This window comes from Uranotaenia lowii, chromosome 1 (genome assembly GCF_029784155.1).
Source record: "Uranotaenia lowii strain MFRU-FL chromosome 1, ASM2978415v1, whole genome shotgun sequence".
NCBI classification, from domain to species: Eukaryota; Metazoa; Arthropoda; class Insecta; order Diptera; family Culicidae; genus Uranotaenia; species Uranotaenia lowii.
This window is the reverse complement of record NC_073691.1, coordinates 201,991,088-202,016,346: the sequence shown is the minus strand read 5'-3', so window position 1 is coordinate 202,016,346 and position 25,259 is coordinate 201,991,088. Positions and strand designations below refer to the sequence as shown.

General features: G+C 36.6%; 1 protein-coding gene and 1 long non-coding RNA gene across 2 annotated transcripts in view; both read right to left on the bottom strand.

Moving 5' to 3' along the window:
• LOC129744218 (uncharacterized) overlaps window positions 1–22,176 on the bottom strand; it is an 88,193-nt gene extending 66,017 nt beyond the window's left edge. The window contains exons 1-2 of the long non-coding RNA XR_008736856.1: window positions 21,905–22,176; window positions 16,544–17,033 (exon numbers count right to left, since the gene is read on the bottom strand). This is a non-coding gene — a long non-coding RNA (uncharacterized LOC129744218). The remainder of the gene's footprint in view (window positions 1–16,543; window positions 17,034–21,904) is intronic.
• Window positions 1–25,259, bottom strand: part of LOC129744210 (tensin-1) — a 357,316-nt gene that overhangs the window by 176,281 nt on the left and 155,776 nt on the right. The gene's annotated exons all lie outside the window — the stretch shown is intronic.

The following is a 25,259-nucleotide window of genomic DNA, read 5'->3' as shown; positions in this document are numbered from 1 at the left end:
TGAAAAGCTAATGGCCTGAACTGGTCAGTTTCCACCATAATTTAGTCAGTGGCTATCAACTTGGAACGATCGAAGTCTCGCGTTCAACTTTTGGTTTTGTTTAGACTTTCGTCTCCGGCCAATTACTCATTTCATCAACACATCAACGGTCAGCCGGTGGAGGCGAACACATGTTGAGCTTTATGATCTCTGCCGGGTAGGTCCGCCATCGATCCGGAACGTTTTGACCGGGTTCATCTTCTTGGGACGTTTGCCGTACACCCAATCTGACTTTTAAGGCAATCTACTTGAGCCTCAATCGGTTCTGGGTGCACCAGACCAGATGCACCAAACAAACGCGATCGCGATCGACCTACCTGCTGCTGGCTGCCGGCAAATGGAATGCATCAATAAATTACGATGATGCGCGTTTGAGGTTATGTTTTTGCTTCGATACGAATTCCGCGCCCAGAACTTCTTCCATCCAACCTTACCCGTTTCCAATTCCAGTCAATCGAATGGGTTGCTTTTTGCTGAGCTGAGCTGATATATCGGCGGAATTAAAATGGAATGCATGTGCCTGGTGCGTAGATGACCCGATTATGTTATTGCTTCACGAACGAGCCGCGAACTAAAGACGACAGGGTAAGAAAAACTGCATAGAGAATTTGAAAAAAAAACTTCTCATTCGAGATCTTGTAACCAACCACAATATGAAAGGAGATCGGTTGTGTTCTAACTGTGATGTGTGTTGTTTTTATTGGTCCCACATGGCGAGGCGGGTGATCGCAATTTACATGTGGCCGCCACTTGCTCGTCAGAAGACGTGTGATTTTGATTGAAAAATTGTGCGATTATTATTGAAGGCAACGTATTTACAGTCACCGTGATTGTATTTTTTTTACAGTAAATGTAAAACCGCCTGACAAATTCCCGAGTTATTCCATCATTCATTCCATTGCTCAGTAAAAAATAGAATAAAAAATAATGGACTTAGGTGACTACCGTAGGGAATTCGCCTTTGAAAAACAATTCCATGAAAAATTATTAGACATACAAACCTCGATCTGCCGGTAACTGTTTTTCAACTGAAACCTCTGTGTGTCGTGAGCTCCAGCTTTCATAATTTTTGTTAAAATGAGAAGCATTTTCCCCAATATTTCGCTGAATCTTCGCCACAATGAAAGAAGGAAGCAATGGAGCAGTCCAACCATGCGATTCGGATGTATGGAGAGCGAATCACCTTCGAGGACAACAAAAAATCTTTGCTGGAAACCGGGTCCGGTGGACAAAACTTTGGACCGGAAAGTCATGCGTGCTTACGCAAGTCGAAAGACTGCCTCAGTTCGGGATGTGTTCAAAAAGTGGGAACTCTTCTCAGAACCGTCCATCGTGCCATCGTGGTAAGATTGGGTCTAAAGACATATAAGAATTGCGAGTTGGATCAGCTTCTAATAAAACAAGCTACTCAAGTAACACATTTAAGGCATTTGGGTTAATTGAAATTTTTCATTGTTCTATAGAGGTTTATTCAATTGTGTTGCTGTTTTGCAGAAACTGTATCAGATACTTGTAATATTTTATTAATAGGGTTTTTAAAACAGTGTTTAATGTTCTGTTGAAGCATGAGTCAAACATCCTCAATGTGTTTTAACACAGTTACGAGAGCTCTGTTAAAGCTACGATCAAAAAAAATTGTTTGTTTCAAAGCTTTGTTGTCTGTTTTATTAAAGCACTGCAAGCTGCAATTGTAAGTCATCATAAAACTAGGAGAAAGGTTTCAACAATGACAATTGTGTGTTTTTTTTTCACTCCGATAAAGTTTGTTGGAGAGAGCGAGTACCTCTGTTCGCAGAGAGTATTTGAATCGTCTAACGACGTTGAGCTAAAACCAGCGTTGCCACATCCAAATCTGTACTTTCAATCGAAAAAAATTATTTTCATCTGTACCATTTGGGTCAAAAATCGGTAGCAACTGTTGCGTTTCAACTTATTTTTATATTAGAATTTTATTTTACTGGCAATCTCAAAGTTAATATCTCTAGGTAGCAAATAATGAACTGGCCCTGTTGAAACGGACTGAACTTCACGATCCGACGTCAAGAGGGCTACCAGAAGTAGAATGGCTTGTCGGTGTAAGTCCATTAAAACCGCTAAGAAGAAAACCCGAAGCCAACCTCATAGGAGGATGCAATCTGGAAGCCTTCTGTGCTAGCTGGGAAGCTGAAAACCGTTCTCTTAATATTCAAGACACTGATTGCAAAAGTCGCTCAAATGTCGGAAAACTCGTGGTCCGTATTCGTTCAATCTACAATTATAGAATCGGGAATCTAAAATTGTTGAAACTGGTAGTACTCGACACGTTAATCTTGTGCATTCGATTCGGTTAACGAAAATTTTCGGGTAGCGGAAGTGCCTATTGGTTGCTAAACCTGGTCCTTGGAGGCCAATTGAAGGTCTGCGCTAAGACGCTGAACGGAAGTGATTGGCGTGTCGTCGGTAAGTTTATTTTACTTCTAAAATTTGTTTGCTATTCATCCGATATTTCCCTTGAGATAGCCTAGTTTCAACAAACGAAATCCGCGCAAATTTAAATTATTCCCTCCCCCTCCCTGGGGTAAGAGTCCGGAAGTTCTTCATACAGACTTTAGTAAGGCATTTGATAGCATAGACATACCAATGCTTCTTTTCAAATTACAAAACATTGGGACAAAATCTAAACTCCCGAAATGGCTTGAATCATACCTAACGAATGGCCAACAAATAATAAATTTCTTTGGTAAGAAATCGCTCCATATTCAAGTCACTTCAGGAGTTCCGCAAGGATCTCATTTAGGACCCCTTCTTTTCATACTTTATGCAAACGACATTTCCTTTATTCTCAAAAATCTCAAAATGCTCATTTATGCCGACGACATGAAGCTCTATTTGGAAATAAGAAATGAAGAAGACATCAGCATATTCCAGCATTAAATTCACATTTTCTACCTGTGGTGCAAAAAAAGCCTTCTGAAGTGAATTTAAAAAAAAAAATGCAATTTGATATCATTTAGCAGAAAAAGAACAACACCAAACATCACAATTACATTAGGAGATCAGAATGTAGAAAAATGTGTACGAGTCAGGGATTTAGGAATTATCTTGGACTCTAAATTTACTATCACAGACCATTATAATACTATCATCCATAGGGCAAATAACATGCAGGGCTTTATTAAGCGCTTTTGCTTTAATTTTCAAGACCCATACACAATAAAAACACTGTATATTGCCTATGTAAGATCTTTACTGGAATATTGCAGAGTTGTTCAGTCCCCATATTCAATTTCACACGAAGAAAGAATAGAATCAGTGCAAAAGCAATTTCTACTATGTACCCTACGTAAATTAGGTTGGACATGATTTCCGCTTCCATCATATAAAGCGCGCAAATACTAAAAGAACGCCCCGAATAGGCAATGGTTTCATTTGTAAACGATATCGTTTCGCAGCGTATAGACTCAAAAGAAATTCTATCAAAATTAAACTTTTATGCACCCTCTCGGCAACTCCGAAATCGAAATTTATTTTTTATTAATCACAATCGCACAAACTACGCGAAAAACGGGCCAATAAATCGCATGATGGCCTCTTACAATCAACACTGCGAAACCATTGACTTTACAATGTCTCGGCAAAAACTCAAACAATATTTTAATCGAAGAAATCTAAACTCTCAAGCATGGTTTCCCGAGCGGCTTGAAAAATGCAACTCAGCGAACTTTTCGTTCTGAAACACTTGCCCTGCCCTGTTAAGACACCGGGCGTACACCCAATCAAAGAGCAGAGAAGCCTTCGCCAGGGTGAGAGCAAGAGAAAAAAATCATCACATTAAGTGTAGGGGAGAGCGCTAAAGCAACTCAGTAGGCTTGGATCTTTCCCAACAAGAAAAGGAAGAAGAAGAAGCAATATCGTTTCGTGCTGTTTGTTTGCCTACTGTGGTAGGAAGAGAAGAAAAAAAATGCACTTCAGTTGTGTGTTTCGGGATTTCTCCTGCTCACACAGTAGTGCTATTGGGGCACAGGTTTTGCTCGGCACTTGGCTTCGGTTGTACTCGGAAACGAGTGTAGAGCATTTCGGAATGAAGTGTGGTGCTCTACAAATCGAAGAAGATAACGGTGCGATTTACACAGCGCACTGTCGGATTTGAGAAGTGCGGACCAACCATGCTCTCAAGAAAAACTGTGAAGCAGACACTGCTTAAACCTATTCATTTTTAAGGAAATGCACATGTATCAAACTAGTCTACGTTACGGTTGACGAAATAAATAAACAAAAAAATAAATAAACAAGCTAACTGATTGATGAGCGTTGGCACAACTACTCTTAGTGGATGGCGTTTAAGTGCCAACGGTATTGTTTGCGCCTTTTAATCCCGCAAGATAATTCCAGATTCGTAGCACAATGATATTGAATACCTACGACATCTCTATGGAGAAGTCAAACTACATCTGGGCTGATTTGAATTTTGTATCCGTTGCTATGTTTTTGAACAACGTATGACTTTTAGAAAAACATCTAAATTTGCTTTTTCAAGCATTTCGTATTAGGTAACTTCAGACTATGGAGTCCAAAAATTCGTACTTTTCTAAATAAATCTGTACATGTGGCAACCAAGGCTAAGACTCCGATAAAGTTTGCTGACGAGAGAGAGAGAGAGTATACTCGAAGAGAGTACTAAGATTTTTTTTATTCTTGCAATTGCAATGGCATAATGCTAGGATAAAGCTGTGAAACTTTTTTTTGGAACTCGCTTATAACTAGTGGCTACCTGGCTAAACATCATGTTGATGGTCGAATTCACAACTGAAAAATACTTAATTATCTTTTTCGACGAATATCTCCATTTTTGCCATGCCATATGGAAGAAATCTTATAAATCTTATGAATGTCTGGTTCATAAGATTTCTGAGATACCAAAATTGTTTCCTAACTGTGATGAAATAGAGGCCTACGTAATTCTACAATATTGAAGAACATAATAATTCATGAAACATTGTCGAAGATATCAAACATCTATCGCTTGAAATGAAAGTTTTATGACAATACTTATGTTCATAAGATTAGGGTGGTCCTATAAAAATCAGTCTTTTCTTGATATCTTTTCATAATAATACGTTATCAAAATCATTAATTCAATAACATTTTAAAAATTACATACGCATCTTTTGTTCAAAACAGATTATCAAAATAAGTTTTTGTTTTGAAATTATGAGGCAATATGTGTTAAAAAATTACTCTTTTAGAGCTGCAATAACTCCAAATGGAGTAGGTCGAAAATTTTATCAATTAAGCTTAATCACCGTGAGTTTTGTTTAATAATTAATTTTTAAGGCCCACTTCCTATATTTCAATCGGTTTAACAGTATTTTAGAAACCATCTCCGACCCCGCGAAAACTCTAACAAACCAAATTTGAAATGACGCTTTTTTCGAATGGATTTGATGCTTAATAGAGTTTTCGGATGTCACGAAAAAATAAACAAAAACAAACGGCTACCATGATGAACATTTATTACTTTGAAAGAAGTAAACTAGCGTTATCTGGTGTCGACATTGTCTAGCTCTTTGGCTAGGCGTATTCAGTTTTGCGAAGAATGGAAATGGAGTGTCCTGTCTGTTTGTTTGTGGTTTGACGTTCAATATACTTTAACGTTTTTCGGGAACCAAAGAGCATGAATGGATGACTCCGAAGGTTTCATCCCCGATCAATATGAGTGGCACAGCATTCCTGGAAGATAAGAATTTGATCAGGTTTTAAGATTTGATGAGCTACAGCCTCTTGGAACACGTCGCGAGGGTCCTGAAACTTCTTGATAGTTGATGGATTCCATAATTAAACTTTTCAAATGAGGGTTTGAGAGCACTTGAAATTTTTTTCGCTGAAAAAATACTTCCGACATCGACAGTCACAGCCTACCGAGTCATGAATTTTTTTTTTTTTTTAATTGATAAGAAACCGAAGGATACTCGGATTGCTACTGCCGTGGGAAGTACCCGGTATTTTTTGAGACATGATCATCTCAGAACAATATCAATTTCGATTGGACAGCTAATCATTTTTTTTGAACAAAACATTAATAGAAAAGATCCAGTCCCTAAAAAATTCGACTTCTTCAGAAGCCTTCCACCAAAAACCGAACATCGTTATCGACAATCTATGATCTCGAGAAGCCTTCCGAAAACAAAACTAACCTGTCAGCGCAGCGGCACGGCCCAAGATTTGTTTTTTTTTGTGACAACAAAACCTTCGTCATCGGATGATTTTCCAAACACTTACAAAAAAATAATGAAAATAAAACACGTACCGAAAGGAAGATTCCAAATGAAAATCTTGCCGGACGACCGACACTTCTCGGTACTTCTCGGCTGTTGCGAGCCTTTGCGCATATTTTATCAACCTCTAATACCTTTTTTTTTTTTCGGTTGACTTTTTTCCGGAGGTCCCTCTTCTCGTCTACCTGTTGCAGCGATGCGATGCCATTGAAATGGTTTGTTTTGACGTAAGCTTCTTTTTTTGGTTCGGGGCGCTGCGCTGTCATAAAGAGGGAACCTCGGGTGTATCGAATGAGATTTTTCGGTAGATAAAAATAAATGTTTTTTTTCGAGATTCCCTTTCGGCGGCGTAGAATAAAATTTGGCCGGGAGTTTCATGCAGTGTGGTCCGACCTTGAAGGTTACGAACCAAAGCCAAGCCCAAAGTGGCAATTAGTACTTTTCCGCATTGGCGCCAAAGATGGCCGCCTTCCTCTGTGAATGTTCCAAGAGTCCATACGTGTGACGTTCCTTTCGCTATCTCCACCTCGTAGGTTTTCTGTATTTATCTACTAGAGCGATAACACAACTCACAAACCATGCAGATGATAACCATTTTCGGGTGATAGCTGATTCATCATTAGCAGCCAACGTCGTAGGGCTGGAATGTGTCAAATGTGACAGGTTCCCCGTGCCGTTCCATGTTTGGGCGCCAAAGACCTACAATGACGAATTGTTTAATTTTTGGGGGGAAGTTGTTTTGTTTGTAACATGAAAAAGTTCCTGCTGATATCGCAGCTGAACGATACGTCAGAAAATAGGCTGTCAAATTCTGATGGAAATGTTGAATTTTACTGGAAGAATGCGTGACAAATTGCTGAAGCGGTGATTTTTTTTTTCCAAATTTCAAATTCTGGCTCATTCCACACTCTGTGACCTTGGTTTGGCTTCATCAAGCGAATTTTAACGAATCATAAACCTGAATCGATCTCCAGCCGAGCAGAAGAACGTGTGCCGAAACAGACAGGTTTCCCGAAAGAATTTAGCAAATCTGAAGAATCATAATTACGTTGATTGGGCAGAATCGATCGAGCCGGTGAGCTTCCGTAGAACTGGTTCTCGGAATTGGCACGCTGAGCTGCTCGTTTCGTTCTCTTTTTTTTTCTCGTTTGTTGGACTCAACGCCGATGTGGTTTTCTTCGGGTTTTGGGTTTCCAAAAATGATCGATTGATCCGGCAATCCGTTTTTTTTTTATTTGTTCATCCTTCCAAGCTGGGATCTTCAACCATTCGTTTGTTGTTGTGATTCCCAAAAAAAAAAAACAGAAATAACTCTATTTATGGTGCTGATAAACCGCCTCTGACTTCTGTATAATTTCGTCTAAAAATTATACACTTTCTGCATTGCGCATTGGAATTAGGAAAATAGCTCAATTTCGAAGTCTCAATTGCCCATCCAGACGGCAACGGACACAACAAAGTTCCAGGAAATATTACACCGGGGAGTGCAAATTCCGAATTCTATTAATCATCACCTACTTTTGGATCCCCACCGGTAGGAATTGCAACAAACGCCATCAAAATTCCTCAATCCATTTGGCGCTTCTTCACTTTCGATTTAGAAATAAACCCCATCAACACCGGGGAAACCGACCGGCCCGGCAATTGACGCCACAAATATTAATGATCGTAAGCTAGAGAGAGAGAGAGAGAAAAAAAAAGAAAACACCAACCTTCTGGATTGAGTCGTTGAGTAGTTGAGCAAAACGTGAAACGCGGTTCAAATTTATTTTAATGGGTCGCGAAACGCTAGTGCGCGCTAAAGTTGATTGACGAAATTGTAGATCGACGACTCGATCGATTTTGATGGAAACCTGACAATACTTTTTAATCGGCCAATTTCATATAACTTTTCGATAATGCACAGTTGATCGCAGCGAGAATATTCGAGTTTAATCACAATGGATGTGACTAGAATAGGCCACCTGTGGAACTTTATCTGGACACGTGCCTTTCAGATATCTGTAAAACCATGGTGATAAAAAAGCTTTTCCGAAAAAGTTCGTTCGTCAATTCTCATTTATAAAAAACAAACAAAATGAAAGCAGTTACAGCATTAAAAAGCTGAGTACCAAGACCCTTTTATATGGCAAACGTAAAAAAAAAACTAAACATGTGTGCCTCAAAAAAGGGTGTTTCCGATTTTAAGCCTTGGAGGCATAGCCGTGCGAATGGTGAGGGTTTAGGGTTTTGTTCCAGAAAAGAATCTACTGTAAGATCCCAAAAGTAGTTATACAAAAATAGATTGTCACATGTCAGAAAATTGGCTCGCCTCCGTCGGAATTTAGTTTAAAAACTCTATAAGCTAAATTCATTTCATTTAACCACACTATATTGAAACTATGAATTGTAAATTTTGTGATGCAATTCCACCAAACTGTTTTTTTTTAAATTCAAATTTTGAAACTCAGAACCCCTATTTCGTCTTTAGAATGGGTTTTCTTCCAGAAGTGTAACTGAATTTGAATAGATCAACAAGCTGGGAGCCATGTGACAGGCTTTCACTAATCACGATAGTCAACAGAACAAGGAAAAAAAATCATTACTTAATGTCCATCATTTCATAGCTAATTTTGGCCCCAATTTTATTTTGTGATTTTTGTTCTTCTAAATGCTCATCTCAACATTCGAAAAAGTTTTGATAAATTATAAAAGGCAACAAAATTCACAATTTTCCGAGGTGCAAAGAATTTGTGAGCGTATTTAGATTAACTTGGGTGCCCTGAATCAGAATATTATAACGGATTTGTTTTCAGGTTTCGTATTTTAAAATTACTTTTGAAAGCTGGGACAATCATTTAAGGAATTTCAGCATTAGCTTAGCTTGATTGACTTCTCACATCCACCTAAGTAAATCATTGAAGCCGAAATACTACATTATCAATTATTACAAAATGATTTTCACTGAACAAATTTAAGGAATTTCAGCATTGTTAACAAAGTGTAAAACATAACAAAAATTTTGGAAAAAAATGCTTTACTTATTTGAGAATGATCTCACGAAGACCGAAACAGTACAAAATTCATACAGAAAAAAAAACATGAAAAAAAAACAAACAACAAAATTAGACAACCAAACAAAATACACACAACAAATTAAAAAAATTAAAAAAAAGTTATCAAAAAAAAAAAGCAAAAAAAACTAAAAAAAATAAAAATTCAAAAATTAACAAAAGAATATTTAAAAAAAAATTAAACAAAACAAAAAACTTCAAAAAATAAAAATAAGCAGAAAAAACACAAAATAAAATAAAATAAATCCAAAATAACGAAAAACAAAACAAAACAATAAAATAAAATAAATCCAAAATCAGTCTTGTAAGCGGTCACCATCGTTTGAAATTTTTCGGAGACGGTCACAACATATCTCTCTTGATTATCATGAAATGCGCTATCGTTTGATCGGAGAGCAAAAAATGTCAAATGATATTTCGGATATTTGTAGTGGTTAGTCGTTTGACTATCATTCCATGCGTTGCAAATCAATCATTCCACATTGTTCGACCAACACATCCAAACACGCCCGGCCCTGTTCAGCAGCGGACATTTTTTACGCAGGAGAGAGTGAACAGAAAGGATTACCTTCGTTTAATGAGCCTATACTTTCTGCTGCGTGAAAGGGACAGGCGACGTCATAAACTGTCGGGAATTTTGGTCGTTTGACCATCAAATCATCGTTCTCGTGTACCATGACACGAAATCTCATTCAACAATCATGCATAGGGGAATGCGTGACATTTCAACTGATAGTAGTCGGCAGTTGCGTTAGTATTTGGTCGCATTCGTTTGATGGTGAGAACAGTGAAATTGATGGAAGCAGGCTGTGCGACTGTCAGCGACTGTCGATGGTTTACAAGTCTGTCCAAAAAAACGAAAAACAAAAACAAAATAAAAAAAACAAAAACCTTTTTAAAGAACAAAAGTAATTTAAAAAACTAATTTTAAATAAAAATATAAAAAAAACAATATGAAAGTCTCTCAAAATGAAGAAAAAAAAAACAATAAAAAAATAGAAATAAACAGAAAAACTAAAAAAAAATTAAATTTAATATAACCAAAGTGAAAAAAAAGAAAATTAAAAAAACCAGAGTGAAAAAAAACAAAAAAAAAATTAAAAATAGCAAAACTAATTTAAAAAAAACAAGAATAATGAAAAAACAAAAATGAATAATAAAAAAACAGGAATCCTTTAAAAACAATTAAAAAAACAAAAATATTTAAAAAAACAAAAAAAAAATTAAAATACTAAAAACAACAAAAATAATAAAAATCAAAACTAATAAAAAATAACAAAAATTAAAAAAAGCAATAACAATTTAAGAAAAACGGAAATAGTAAAAAAATCAAAAATATTAATAAAAAAAATATCTATAATAAAAATAACTTGAAAAAAAAAACAAAAATATTGAAGAAATTTTAACTTCTGCGAAAAAAGTAATAAAAGCTTGCTTCTTGTTTACTTCTCCCTTATTCTGTAAAATACGAATTTTGACAAACTTTTTCAACAAAACTTGAACCAAATAGAATCAAAAAAAATTTTTTTTAGCAAAAGTCAAATCGTTTTGCCTCTTCAACGAATTAACAAATGAAATATAACCCACTTTTTTTTTTGTATAATTTTAGAAAAACTTGTGATGATAAAATGTAGGATTTTACTTTTCAGACCACTGTATTTCAGATATTAAAATATCTAAGCTAAACATTATTTTTCAGATAAAAGGAACATAAACAAATTCAAAATCTGTTTTGGTTTTTTATTTAGGTTTTTTGTTTCATCAGTTATCAATCTGATGATGATCTAAATAAGATTAATTTTTAAATTAATAATTCTATACCAACAAAACAAGAGGTGATAGACAAAATCCGACAAAAGATACGAGATCAGGACTAAAAATTCATCAAAATCAGTCACCAAAAGTGCTGTTCTCTGGAGCTTTCAATTGAATTTTGTTATTGATTTCAAATAATAGTTTTTTTTTATCCTCAAATGATTAAAAACTTGTATTTTCTAATTATAATTTTATAGTCCTTATATTTGGATTTTTGCATTTTCATTTTAATAAGTATGATTTAGTTCTTCAAATCCAAATTTTTGTGTACAGAAATCATAATTTACCTGATTCTAAATTTTTAATGATAAATACATGATACGTTCCACTTATTTTTATTATTTTAAATCTTCTTTTTTAAACTTCGAAAAGTAATTTGAAGTATCAACTGGGCTGTGTTAAATAAATTAGTACTTCTTTGTGCTTTCATTATTTACAACAAAACTTGGAATTCCTTATTTTAATTTTTACCAGTTTTTTAGTATTGATCATTCAACTGTTTCGGCTCGAACTTGAAAACAGTGGAAGCAAATTGCTTTATTGATTTGCCTGAAATGTCCTTTAAATGATTGTTCACAAATGCTTAAAACAAGTTTCTATGAGCTACCAAACAAGAAAAGTGTTGAAATGAAATAGTTTCAGTGTGAGGTGGAGCTAAAATCGGTTAAAAACCGGTGAGATACATCGATTTAATTTTTTTTTTTATAGCTCACCTTTCACTATTAATTAACCTGATGATTCAGTATTGCCAGTTGCTTTCGCGGCTGTTTATAGTTGTTAATTTTGAAATTTTTTTTTCAAAATTTGAATACTTCCGCCAAAATATTTGGTTGAAAGTTCTTGTCATCAAGATGTTTTTTTGAATGAATCTTATTGCATTAAAGCTTAAAAAGTGTAAAGTTTGAATGTTTTAAGCGGGCCACAGACTACACAACATTTGTACAAATGCGATGAAATTCGATGAAATTTTGTCGCTGTGAGCACGATTTGCATAGTGTATGGCACTGCTTGAATGAGCGCCCAAACGGTTGGAGTAAAATCGGTCGGGATCGAAATATTTTGTACAAAACATTCTCCCAGCCGGGGTGGAGATGGTTTTTTTTGTTGCTGTTGCTGTTTTCCCAGCAATCATGTGTGTTCGCGTGAAATATGTTTGTATAGTGTGTGGGCGAGCATAGATCAAACAATCGACGCGGAATCATCGAATTTGTACAGGCCAATTTGTGTAGTCTATGGCCCGCTTTAGGAATTATGGTTGGTGAAAATTTGAAAGAGATCAAAGTAATCCGTGCTTCGGGCGTGACGTAAAATTTCTTGCTCTCCTCGTTTTCTCAAATTTTCAAGATTTTTTGGATTGGACGCCCCTCTTTCAACAATAATAACGCTCACATACATCAGTTTAATGAGTTGTGTTATTTAAGTGAAAATCAAATGTGTTAAATGAGTGTCATGTTGAAAGTTTTGTTGCAGTTTACGCTCGCGTTTGGCGTGTTAAACAGATCGATCAAGAGTTTAGTTCCTCATCGGTCTGACTTTGATACTGGTAAAGTTTAGAAAACGTGCATAAATTAATGATAAACATGAACCTCAAAGTTTTTCAAGATAGTCGGAATTGGGAAGAAAGCAATTTATGCGTGTTTTTATCGCCCAAGAACGATTAGAATGAGTTTTGCTCTTTGATGGCTGCCTGGACGTATTATATTTTGGTGTTATGGTGGTGCTCATAATAGTTGGTCTCCAGAAATCGGAGAACGATTGACGTTTTGTATGCATTGCGGTGTAATTTGAATAAAAGAGTGACATTGGAAAATTATTTTCTTCGATTGCAACATGTGATTCCTGATGCATTTTTCGTGGCCTACTGTGACTGTTTGAACTCTATTGTGGTATGAGCCTACTTGGTTGAATGATTCAACTGAATCAAAGCAATCGAAAGATTCCTTTTAATTCAACCACGGTAAATGAAAAGTTCATATACCAGTATTTCGATAGCAACTTACTACCTTCTTCAGTGAACGTTTTCGATTGATGAATGTGTATCGTTTCCCTCCCTTATATTATCCGTAGTCCTAGTAGTAGCTTACCTAACTCGGATAATATAAGGGAGGGAAACGATACACATTCATCAATCGAAAACGTTCACTGAAGAAGGTAGTAAGTTGCTATCGAAATACTGGTATATGAACTTTTCATTTACCGTGGTTGAATTAAAAGGAATCTTTCGATTGCTTTGATTCGACTGTTTGAAGTTTCTCATATTTTAATTGCGATCCCTGAGGAGGCTGCGCAAAGATAAGTATCGTCTTAAATTCAGACATTACTCACCTACAACATTCCAGAAGTAGGCGATGCCTACTTGACACCGCACGCGTTTTTTTTTTGCTCTTCTAATAATTCCAATAATTTGCGTTTTTCAATCCAGTGAATCTAAATAAATTGAAAATTAGTGGTATCAATGTGTGGCCGGATGTTCACAGCAGGGATGGCCACCGAAATAAGTGCTCCAAGTTTAAGGACATGGTCTTTCGGAGAGGTTTATATGCCTCATGGAGTCAAAAGAGCCTTGCTTGATTGCGGTGTTGTTTTTCTTGTCGGTACTTGGATTTCGTTTTTCACTCAATGGGCCTGAAGTGATTAAAAAAAAAACAAGTTATTGATGTATAAATTTGGTCTTATTGAAACCCACGATTTCAATGCAAAGTTTAACTGTAAATTTGCGCTCGGAGTGCTTAGTCTTAGTGAAAGTGATAGAGAAGTGATACTATCCTGTGGAGTCGTTGTGAAAAAACTCAAACAGCCAAACTTATTTGTCAACAAGCTTATAAAAATTGCCTTATGAATATTTTGTCTCCCGAGCTAGAGGGGGAAAATTGGATTGCTTCGATTGGAAAATGTTAGAAGATTCAACACTCTTGACGAGGAACTTTGGTGAGATTGTTTCATGTTCCATCCGTTATATCATTCATCAATCCTATTTGCCTATATTATATTAATTTGGGTCGTATGAGTTCTCTGCATCTAAACAGTTATTTTACTGTTTCAGATTTTCCCTACCATGCTTACATTGAATTGTCGCGGTGTGCATTATGGTAACACACTAATCTTCAAAATCAACATTTGAAATGAGAATTGAATCCAGATTCTCATTTTGGCATCTTCTGCTGGTTTTCATTATTAGTTGTACCATGGGTATCAGCCAATCCAAGTTGTGTGTAGTCACCCTTTGCTATGCTATGCTACATTACTCAGCTACAACATTTCAGTTTTCCGTTATTCAATGTCTAAGAAAAAAAATCTAAAAAAATATGCTTCGTAAAAAATACTGTAGATCAGCTCAAAAAAATTTCACTAATTTTCCAAGAAAGCTGATGTGAGAAGTTGAACATAAGGATAAATTTTTTTGAATTTTTTTAAGATCATGACCACAAAAAATGTAAAAAAGTGATGTAAAAACCGAACTTTTCAATCAATGAACCGTCAAAATCGTTTAAGTCACAACAGATAAATTTTGAAAAGAGGACTGAATAGTAGACGTAATTTGGCACATTTTCGACCACATGTCAAACATTCTCCGGGATCAGACAATAAGTTCTGGCTGTGGAAGTACGAGTAGTGATCAGTGATTCTGGTTAGTGAAAATTTGAAAAAAAATTTACTCGTGTATTTTGTTTATAAACCTTGAAAAAAAAAAAGACGTTTTACTAGATCGCCAGATGGTCTCAGCAAGCCATGCTCGAAAACGGACGTGTTTTTGGTTTTTCGCAAATTAAAAACACAATTAGTATCTTCTGTTTGAGACTTCGGTTTCAGTCAAATGTGTGTAATAGGCGAAAATATAAAAGTGAAACAAATTTAAGACAACGGAGTGGTTCTTAATAAGCTTTCATAAATACGATACCTTCCTTTAAAAAAAACGGTTGTTTCTAAGTTGGAAAATAATGGGCGCTGTCGTCGTGATTTTCTTAACTTGAAGCCTTAGTCTGTGTTCAGAATTTTTAAAATCAATTGAAATGAGAGTTACCGTTGAGATTGTGTTTCAAAAGGAATGCCCCCGTTTATAAAAAAGTGAAAAAAACAAGTTGAATTCCGAAATGACATTTTTTCGGTTGTTCTCGTGTTTGCTTTTGTTCATGGCAAAGCCTACTAATCAAGTACTAAATCAAACGGTAACAATTTCTCCTTGATCCAAAATTTATAATTGTAAAAAGCGTAAGAGCAAGTTCACTCATGTTGGGAAAAAGTGGTAAAAATTTTGACACTTTGAGCACATTTTGAAAACTTTACTATGCAAAAACATTTTCAAGATCTGCGGCGCTCAAGTTTTTTTTACAACACGTGTTGTAGTTGCGCATGCTGTGATGCTAAAATAGCAATATTTCTATCACATACGGCTGAAATAGAAACAATACCGCAAAAAAACACAACGCCCAAAGATCTTGAAAACATTTTTGCATGATAAAATTTTCAAAATGTGCTCAAAGTGTCAAAATTTTTACCACTTTTTCCAACATGAGTGAACTTGCTCTAATGCAAGTGGTCGAATACTTATCGATCAACTTAACTCAAAAGGTCATTTGAATCGAGTCGTTCCTTAACTGTACCTTTCAGATTCCTCGTGGAAGTCACTTGGGTCCACTGCTGTTTAATCTGTGTATGAACAACCTTTGTGTACTGTTCTTTCTCGAACAGTCAGATCGATTGTTATACTTGTACCATTGAACTTATCTAAATTGTTATTGATTTCTGTAAAAACTGAACAGCAGCTTGTTCCTCGAAAACTAGAGTTCATACGAACGAATGTCACGAGTCCAACTTTACCATGCCGGACTCAATCCCACCAAACACAAACAAGCTCAGCACTATTCGTCAAAACAAACAAAACCTCCAAGCTGACAGAACGATCTACCGCATTCCTATGGAATAAATTTTGAACCACCTCATCAATTTTGGGACTGAGAGATATTCCGAGGAAGGCGCAAATTTTTTGGCGATGCACACGAAAAAAAAAACCGAAAAAAATGCACTTACTAAACACTGCGCTACAGCCGCCATGTGTTATAACCTAATTAAATCTGTTTACGATTCCGGCTAACTAGAGAGACTCGTTTGTAAACACACGAAAACCTAGTCCCAAAAATTAAACCATGACGCAATAGCAGGGTTTTTTTAATGGTCAACGTTCGACAGAAAAAAAACTGCAAACATCTTCGGTTTAAATTTTCATTTTTGCTGATATTTGAAAAGCAAAAAAGTGGGTGCGTACTCACAATTTCCGCGTGATTTTAAGTTGTTATTTTATTTGCAACCAACGACGACGTCCGTTAAAAGCCGTACGATGTTGTCAAATGGTTCGGCGAGTGATTTGTTTACTGTTTTGTTTACCTTTTTCAGCGTGCTGGACAAACTGAACGATTGTGAGTTTACTCTTATCATGGTGGTGTTGTTGCTGGTCCGATTGTTGGTCCGGTCTCTCCGATGTGTTGATTTTTTTAAAACACTTTTTTTTCTTCTTCCTTCACCTGGTTTGCAGATTAAGTGAGTGAATTACACTGTCCCAAAACCATGTGCCGTTGATTAATATTCGATGACGATGATGTTTGGCGAGCTTTTTTTAGTGGTAGCTGACAACAACTTCCCCGGTCGGGAACAATGGGACATCGGATGACATCATCACTGGTATTTACATCAGTATCGAACGACGAATGGCAGCAGGATTCTGACACTTGGGGATCGACCACGACTGCGGTAAACACACTTTTATGGACACACTTTTTAGCACTTGAGGATAAGCCGAAAAAAAACACAACTTAAAGTTGGCAAACTTAACTGAACGCAAGTTTAGTGGCGAAGTGAAATTTGGACACAGGAAGAGCTGTTAAAAATTAATAACTTTATGACTTGGCTGGAATGGCCTAACGGTGCTTTTGGCTGGCGTTTTCTTCATAATCGTCGTCGTACGCGTTTAGGTTTCACAAATCGGTGATTGGTGGCCAATCAATCAAGGTAAACGTTTCGGGACCACAACGTCGTCGTTGATTGATTTCCGGGGCGCCGCCCGTCGTGGCCATGGTTCAATTTTTCGGTAACAAACGTTTTGCCACCAATTGGTGGATCGCATCCCCGGTCACACGGTCAACTCCAGATGAAAACTTATCACAACAAATTTAGGCGGTTGCTCAGTAAACGGAAATCAACGAGTTCGGTAATTTTTACCGAATGTCCGGTAATTTTAACCGAAAATTCGGTAATTTTAACCGAAAGTTAGGTAATTTTTACAAACGAAACGCATTAATTTTACCGAAGTTGTTAAAGGTTAGGTAACTATCACCAAAAACTGATCATGTCAACGGCATAACATCAACCAAAAAGGTGGCGTTTGGTTGAGAGCAGATCATGTTTATTTACAGTTTGATCTGCACTTTTTTACCCACGGTGTGTTTCTTAGAAGCACTTGAAGCAAAAAAAATCAGTAGCGTTGATTATTTCACGGGTTTAAAGTAGAGCTTTACCCGGTTCATTTCCATAAAAAAAATATGTGATGGGGGACTCTCCATACAAGTATATTTTTTTCAAAAATTTGCCATTCACAATTTTTGAAACTAAACAAAAATTAGGCAGTTTATAATTTTAGTGTCCCTAATTCTCTCATTTGTTTATCAAATTTTACTATTCTTTCCAAAAATATCGACAGAAAAATAATTATGAAAAATTGGCAACAAAATGTCAAAATTATGACAAATGTGTTGAAAGAATGACAAAAAAAAATTACAAAAATCTGACAAATATGACAAAAAAATTTAAAATACAATGAAAACAAAATCAACAAAACTTTGTCGAAAATTTGACTAATGGGATAAAAATAAGACAAAACTTTTACCTAAATATGAAGAAAATGACAAAATTATGGCAAAAAAATATCACAAATGTGGTAAAAAACAAACCTATGACAAACCTATGACATATAGAACAAATTACAAAAAAAATACAAGTGTGGTAAAAACATGACAAAAATATGACCAAACATGAAAAAATTATGACATACCAAAAATTGAGATAAAAATATGACAAATGTATGGCAAAAATACGACAAATATGACAAAATGATGATTAAAATATCACACAAATTTGAAACTTAAAGGACAAAAATACGTCTATGTCGTCAAACAATGTAAAAATGTGACAAAATCTTTCAGATTGTTGTCATTTTTTACCACATTAGTCATACGTTTGCCATATTGAAGATGTATAATGATCTACCGATGAACATCAAAGACAGTTCAAACTTGAATGTTTTTAAGAAGCTGACAATACAATATGTCAAACAGACAATTTGATACAAAGACTAATCCTAAAAAGGATCATATCAATGTGATGAAGTTCTGACGAAGCATCAGACAGAAAATTGTACGGTGATGGACATACGCGGGAGTAAGACGAACAAGTCGTACAGAAATTGAACTATCAATGTTAATATAATTATCCAGAGGATAAAACAGTCCCTCCCACTCCTAAAGAAGCGTATGGGGTGGAGGTTGGACCCAAATGGGCCAATGGGACCATCACAAAATAAAATATTTTGTAATTTTATTGTTAATTTTTGTCGAAGTTTGTCAGATTTATGTCATCATTTTGACTTATTTTTATTCACTTTTGTCATATTTTTGACGAAGGCTTATCGAATTTTTGTCATTTTATTATTTAATTTATGTCATATTTTTTATCATAATTTTGTAATTTATTTGCCATGTTTTGTGATTTTGTTGTCAATTTTTTGTCATACTTATATAATGTTGCAGTTTTTTTGTGATATTTGTCATATCTCTGTCATATTTTTCCATTTGATACATTTCTATTTTATTTGTAAGAATGAATATTGTCATATTTTTGTCATTTTGTAAGGTTTCTAGAATTTTTTCGGCTCGTATCCAGGCCGGACAAATCCGAGATATTTTATCTAAAAAGCTGCCAATTCGGCCAAAGTTAGTCAAAACTTTGAAGTAACTCAACCAAAGTCAAATTTTTTTATTATTATTGTCATAATTTCATGTCATGTTTCACCACATTTTTGTCTATTTTTGACCACATTTGTCAGATTATTGTTATAATTCAGTTATATTTGTCGGATTCTCGTCATACTATGTTTACCACCTTTTTCATATTTTTGTCATTATGGATTGCCATTAATCCAATCCCCAAGAATTTCATCATGATTATTTTTATCCCTTTGATATAAAAAAAATCAAGAAAAAAAAAATCGAGGCATCTTTTCTGAAAATGCCGGTAATATTTACCAAAAGCTGTAAAATATTTGGTAATTTTTATTGCCACGGTTCTTCTGAATCGAAAGAACGGACGACTCTCCAGCAGGGTTGCCAAAATCACAGAAAAATCTTTAATTTCACTGAATTTTGAGCAAATTTTCATCACAGAATCTGTGTCACTCACAGAACTTGGAGTTTTAGAATATTCACAGATTTGTTTTAAATTTTGTAAATTGAAATTTCTAACTTTTATTTTGAAAAATTGGACAAGATTGATAGTGTCAATTGATTATTCACAAATTAAATGTAGAAATGACGTTTATTTCACGACTTTTCAGTGAAATCAATGAAAAAAGCTTCACAGAAAACCATCTCAGATTTTTTGGGTAAAATCACAAAAAATCATAATTTTTTTCTTGTCAAACTACAGAATTTTTTCTGGCAACCTTGCTCTCGAAAAATAACCATAGACATTTTTAAGATTGGCCCTAAGAACTGACCTGTGCAAAATTTCATCTCAATCGGATTTGATTTAGGGGTGCCTCAAAGTGCTCAAAGTTTGACCCTTAAAAATCATCCCAAAGGGAAGATACCAAAGGAAAAGGAAAAATCGAAATTTTAATTCTAGTACCAAATGACTTAAAAATGCATAAGACGTCCAAATCTGGTGTTATCTTGAATTTTTTTTTAGATCGACTTAAAAATTTCAAAAACTGCCAAAGGGCGAACACCGTAGAAAATTCGGAAAATCCAAATTTTAATTTAGACGTAATTTTCTTTTCAGCTGCCCCATTCTGGATGGGCCGAAAATATGGCTCAGTCCCAGTTTCCGGAAAAAAATCTTTGATTTGACGAAAACAAAATCTGAATTTCTGTGACTTTACTCAGAAATTCTGTGCCAGTTTTGTGTGATGCTTTTTCCGTTAATTTCTTTCAAAAGCCATGTGAAATTTTGTTTTTTGTCTTATCGCGTGAAATGAAATAAAATTAATTGAAAAAAAAAACATCCAAAACTTTGGAATTCTGTGAATATTTTTAAAATTCTGGGTTCTGTGACACAATTCTGTGATGAAAATTGGTTCAAAATTCTGTGAAATTATAGATTTTTCTGTGATTTCGGCGACCTTGCCTGTGAGTTTCCGCGAGCAACATCAGAGGGGAAAAAATAAAGTGAATCATGAAATGGAAGCGTCTTCTGGAAATGCCGGTGATTTTTACCAAAAACTGTAAATTATTCGGTATTTTTTTCCCGAAACCAAGATTCGATTCATCTTGCGTCATCATCAAAAGCTGAAATTCCCGAACGTTTTATCATTGTCGGTAAAAATGAAAGGAAATTTTCTTAGTTTTCGGTAGAAATGGCGGTATGTCGGTAAAAATCAACGGTCGTTCGGTAAAAATCACCAATTGTTCGGTAAATATTATCCTTTTTTTCAAATATTTTGCCAAAATTTGTCGGTAATTCGGTATAACTTACTGGTATTTCGGAAATCATAACAGGTTTTTCGGTAAATATTACCGAACTTCTACAGCTTTTCGGTTAAATATTCACAGGATTTTGGTAATTTATACAGATATTTTGATAATAATTACAGGTAAACGGTAAACTCTACAGGTCATTCGGTTCATATATATTACCGAGCTTTTATAGTTTTTCAGTTGAATATTACCGGCCTTTCGGTAAAAATAACAGACATTTCGGTTCAAAAACTATCGGTTGTTCGGAAATTGAACGAACTGTCACTTTGATAGCTGTCAAATTTTTGACAGATTATCTCGGATATGGTCAGCCGAGTTTCAGTATTTTTTAATCGAAAAAAGTCCGCAATATTTGACAGCTGTCACTTCTCGGCCATGAAAAAAATACCGAACAGGTTACCGATCTCCACAGCTTAGTAATTCGGTAAAATTATTACCGAACTTGGTAATTTGCGTTAACTGTGTATGTTTCTATGATCGCACTCATATTTTTGTGAAGATTTTTTAAGCTTAATTTATGCTTTTTTGGTAGAATAAGTTTGGACAGAAAAAACTACCGTACTCGCAAATTTCCGTTTTCTGCTAAAGGTAATGCAAGTGGAATGCATCCGCCTGATTGGGGCACGCGTTTTCCGCGCTTTCGAAACAGCCACACACTTGAGAAGGAGCTTATCATCATTTTGGGGCAGGGAGCTCGACTCAAGTACTAGGTATCAGCAATCAAAATGGCTTGCGCACACAATCCTCCACTCGAACGAAAGTCAGCAGACAGACGTCGTAAACACTAGCTAGTCGTCGTTCGTTGGGCACCTCGACCCCGTGCGCCGCTCCAACTTAAACCTCTAATCCCGTTCACACTTTCTTCCACCGGAGCTCACTCTCTCACTTTAACCAAAACGCTCTAACGGAACTTCTGCACCGCGCCAAAGGTCGGACACGATCCCGAACCTTCCGAGGTGGGTGGCCTTCTACACCTGCCCAATAAACCCAGCAGAACACTTACTGCAAACACTACGGAACTTAGGAGAAACAAAAAAAAACGACGCGTCGATGCTCGTCAGGATTCGCTTAATCAAGACTTCAATCTGAATCCTGGAGTCACATAAACCGGGGATAAACAAACACTGCACTGGAAGTAATTAGCCTGAAACGGATTTTCGCGTGACGCACGATTAGAAGTTACTACGGCTGAGGCGTATTACAATGCGTTCTAAGGGTTCTTTTGAACTAAAGCGCGCGATTCTACGCTAGAAGTGAGCACGATCGCTAGAAAGGTTCATATGCGACTAAAGCCGCCCTCAGCAGAGCCGGTTTTTTGCGCCCTCCTGCGCTCTTTTGATTTCCTTAGAGAATTTGAGAGAGAAAGCGAGAACAACAACGCTCCAGCAAGAGATTCTCTCAGCAACGGATCGCACCGCACCGCAACGCCAAAAACCGGTCGCGCGCGGTTATTGATGGTGGAAGTTCGCCGCGTGCTTCCTTACTTTTTGAAACCGACTGACCTACGTTGCTGAATGCTGAAATGGTAAAAGGGCGCCCGGGAACCACCTAATTATCTTCCCCACGCCACGACCCAAACGAAAAAAAACTAAGAAAAAAAAAAATTGGAAAGATATGCGTGTATGCAAAAAAGGTGGCCCTTGACTCTCTCACGGTTTCGGTTTGGATCGGTTCGGTCGGGGTAAGGAACTTTTTTGCCCGGAAAGACGGCAGCAGCAGCAGAAACTAACTAGTGAAGCAAAGCAGTTCAACATCATCCGTTTGTTGGTTCCATTCAAAACTGTTGCGTTGTGTTGTCGTGTTTTTTTTTTCGCCGCTTTAAATTTCTTCGGGATTCCTTCCTGGCTGATACAGCGACAGCATACAACAAGCCCTGGGAAGACTGGGATCGACTTTCGGCTTCCTGTTACTTTTCCATCCGTTTAATTTTTTGTTTAGGGTGGTTCCTGAACATGATAATCTTATTTAGCTCAGTTTATAAAAGATGCTAATAACGTCTTATGCATTTTCCGGTTACTACCACATATGTTTGCTACATCATGTGGTCCAAATATAAATTTTTGACGCTAGGGCCGGGATCAATTATCAAATTGTTGTTTTGTCGAAAATTTACATTTCTGGAAAAAAAAATCGACAAAATTTATTCTGGTGTTCTTATTGATAGCAATCATAGAATCGGTGATTTATAAGTTTGTGATATCAAATCAAGGCAATCCACTTCTACTGGGAGCAGCGGTGCCAGATTGCAAACCGCTCAAGTCCGTAGGTTTGTCGAAAATCGAAAAAATGTACTGATTTTGGTCACGGTATAAATAAACAAGGTAGGCTACTAACACGAATAAACAACTCTTTTGAATGTGAACAAGTGACGTCATTACTATCTTCGAATAGTGTGACAGGCAAAAAGTTTTGCGCGCGTAAGATAATGCTGCATACATCGAGGATCACTAGATGGATAGTAATGACGACATTATCGTTGGCATACCAGATACTTTCTGAAAAAAGAGAGACATTTCACGAAAAAAAGCGGAACATTTAGGAAAGTTGACAAAGTTCGATATTGAACTAGTGTTCACTAGCTCTAATAATCAACTGAAATCCATCTTAGGATCGACAAAAGATCCAGTGGAGCTGTGTACAAAATCAGTTGTTCCGACTGTGATAAAGTGTACATTGGACAAACCAAAAGGAAGTTCAACGAACCAAACGTTCACTGAAGAAGGTAGTAAGTTGCTATCGAAATACTGGTATATGAACTTTTCATTTACCGTGGTTGAATTCAAAGGAATCTTTCGATTGCTTTGATTCAACAAATGTATTTCAAATTGGTTTTGAAAGTTTGAAAAACTCAAGAAACATTTATCATTGTATACTTTTTACAATTGAGTAGAAAAAGGTGATTTGTGTAATTGATAAGTGTAATTAAGTGAACTTTGTAAAAGTTTTCCAAGAAGAAAAGCGGGACATGTCCCGCTTTTGCGGGACGGATGGCAACCCTAAATTATCGGGAAGATATCACCTTATTATATTGTACACCGTGGATTTGTCGAAATGAAACTTGATGACCTTTTTTCGATCGTCAGGTATAATTTTCGTTTATCTACAGAATCCCGTTAATTTTTTCGATAATCCGTAGGAAATGCTTAAAGTCCGTAGATTTTGAGCATCGATCCGTAGCTCCGAAGAAATGCTTAAAATCCGTAGATCTATGGAGAAATCTGTAGATCTGACAACGCTGACTGGGAGTCACATTCCCTGTTGAATCTTCGTATCGTTCGGACGTATCTCTTCCGCTCAGTAAAGTTTAGTTCTTTCGTTTTCCGTGTAGTGCAAGAGTTCGCACCGCGAGCATATTTCACATTGTCGAGACGGATGACGAGAAAGAAGAGGAAGGCAGGCAGGAACAAGCCCTGCAAAAACTGACCCTGTTTCAATGGATAATACCAAGTGGATGGAACGTGATCTATCGGACGGTGCTAGTAATTGCGCCTCGAAAAGCGTTCGCTGTACAGAGACAGCCTCAAACGCCAGCGACGTAGGTGAAACATCAACAACGCCGGGGCGCCGTTGAAAATAAAACTGCCCCTATTGGTATCGTAGCCCCCAAATCGTACCACTGCAGAAGCTCATCAGCGACTTTGGTTTGATAGGAATATCCACCAAGTATAAACTGCGGGAATCAAGGTCTACACCCGTTCCAGAGAGGACTCTAACTGCGTTGCCGAATTTTTGAGAAATTAAGAAATGGAATTTTTCACTCTCGATATTCCTGGTGACAAACCGTTCAAGGTTGTTATCCGATTGGCCAGGAATTGAAGGACAGATACAAGTTGGCACCTTCGGCAATCTACAAGATCAAAAGGAAGGACGAGGTTCATTTCTCGAAAAGTACAGTCACATTAAATGCTCTCAGAGTAATTCAAACCCTCCTAGTCGTCCGAATTCGCTGGGAGAAGTACCGGAGCGGCCGTCACTCAGTGCCAGAAATTGCTTTCTGACGCCACGCTGCAGTCGATGCGCCTTGCCACACATTTCTTTGGAGTGTCAGGCCAACGGCAATAGCGGTCCAAAATGAGAAACATACAAATAGATCCGAAAAGAGGCATTAACATCACATCAACCAAGGCAAAGCCAAACCAACCCCCTGCGCTTTAATAGCATGGATTTTCCGCCGCTCCAATCGATGCCGATATCACAGCCACGGTCGCAGCCTTCAATCAACCCAACATCAACCGGTCCCACTGCTGGTACAAGTTTGCTCTCTCCCTGGTTGGTGCCCAATTACATCATCTGAAGAATCCGACAAGTTCTCTCCGGAGGAATTGTTGAACAGACTGAGCAAATTCAGGTTCTAGTGT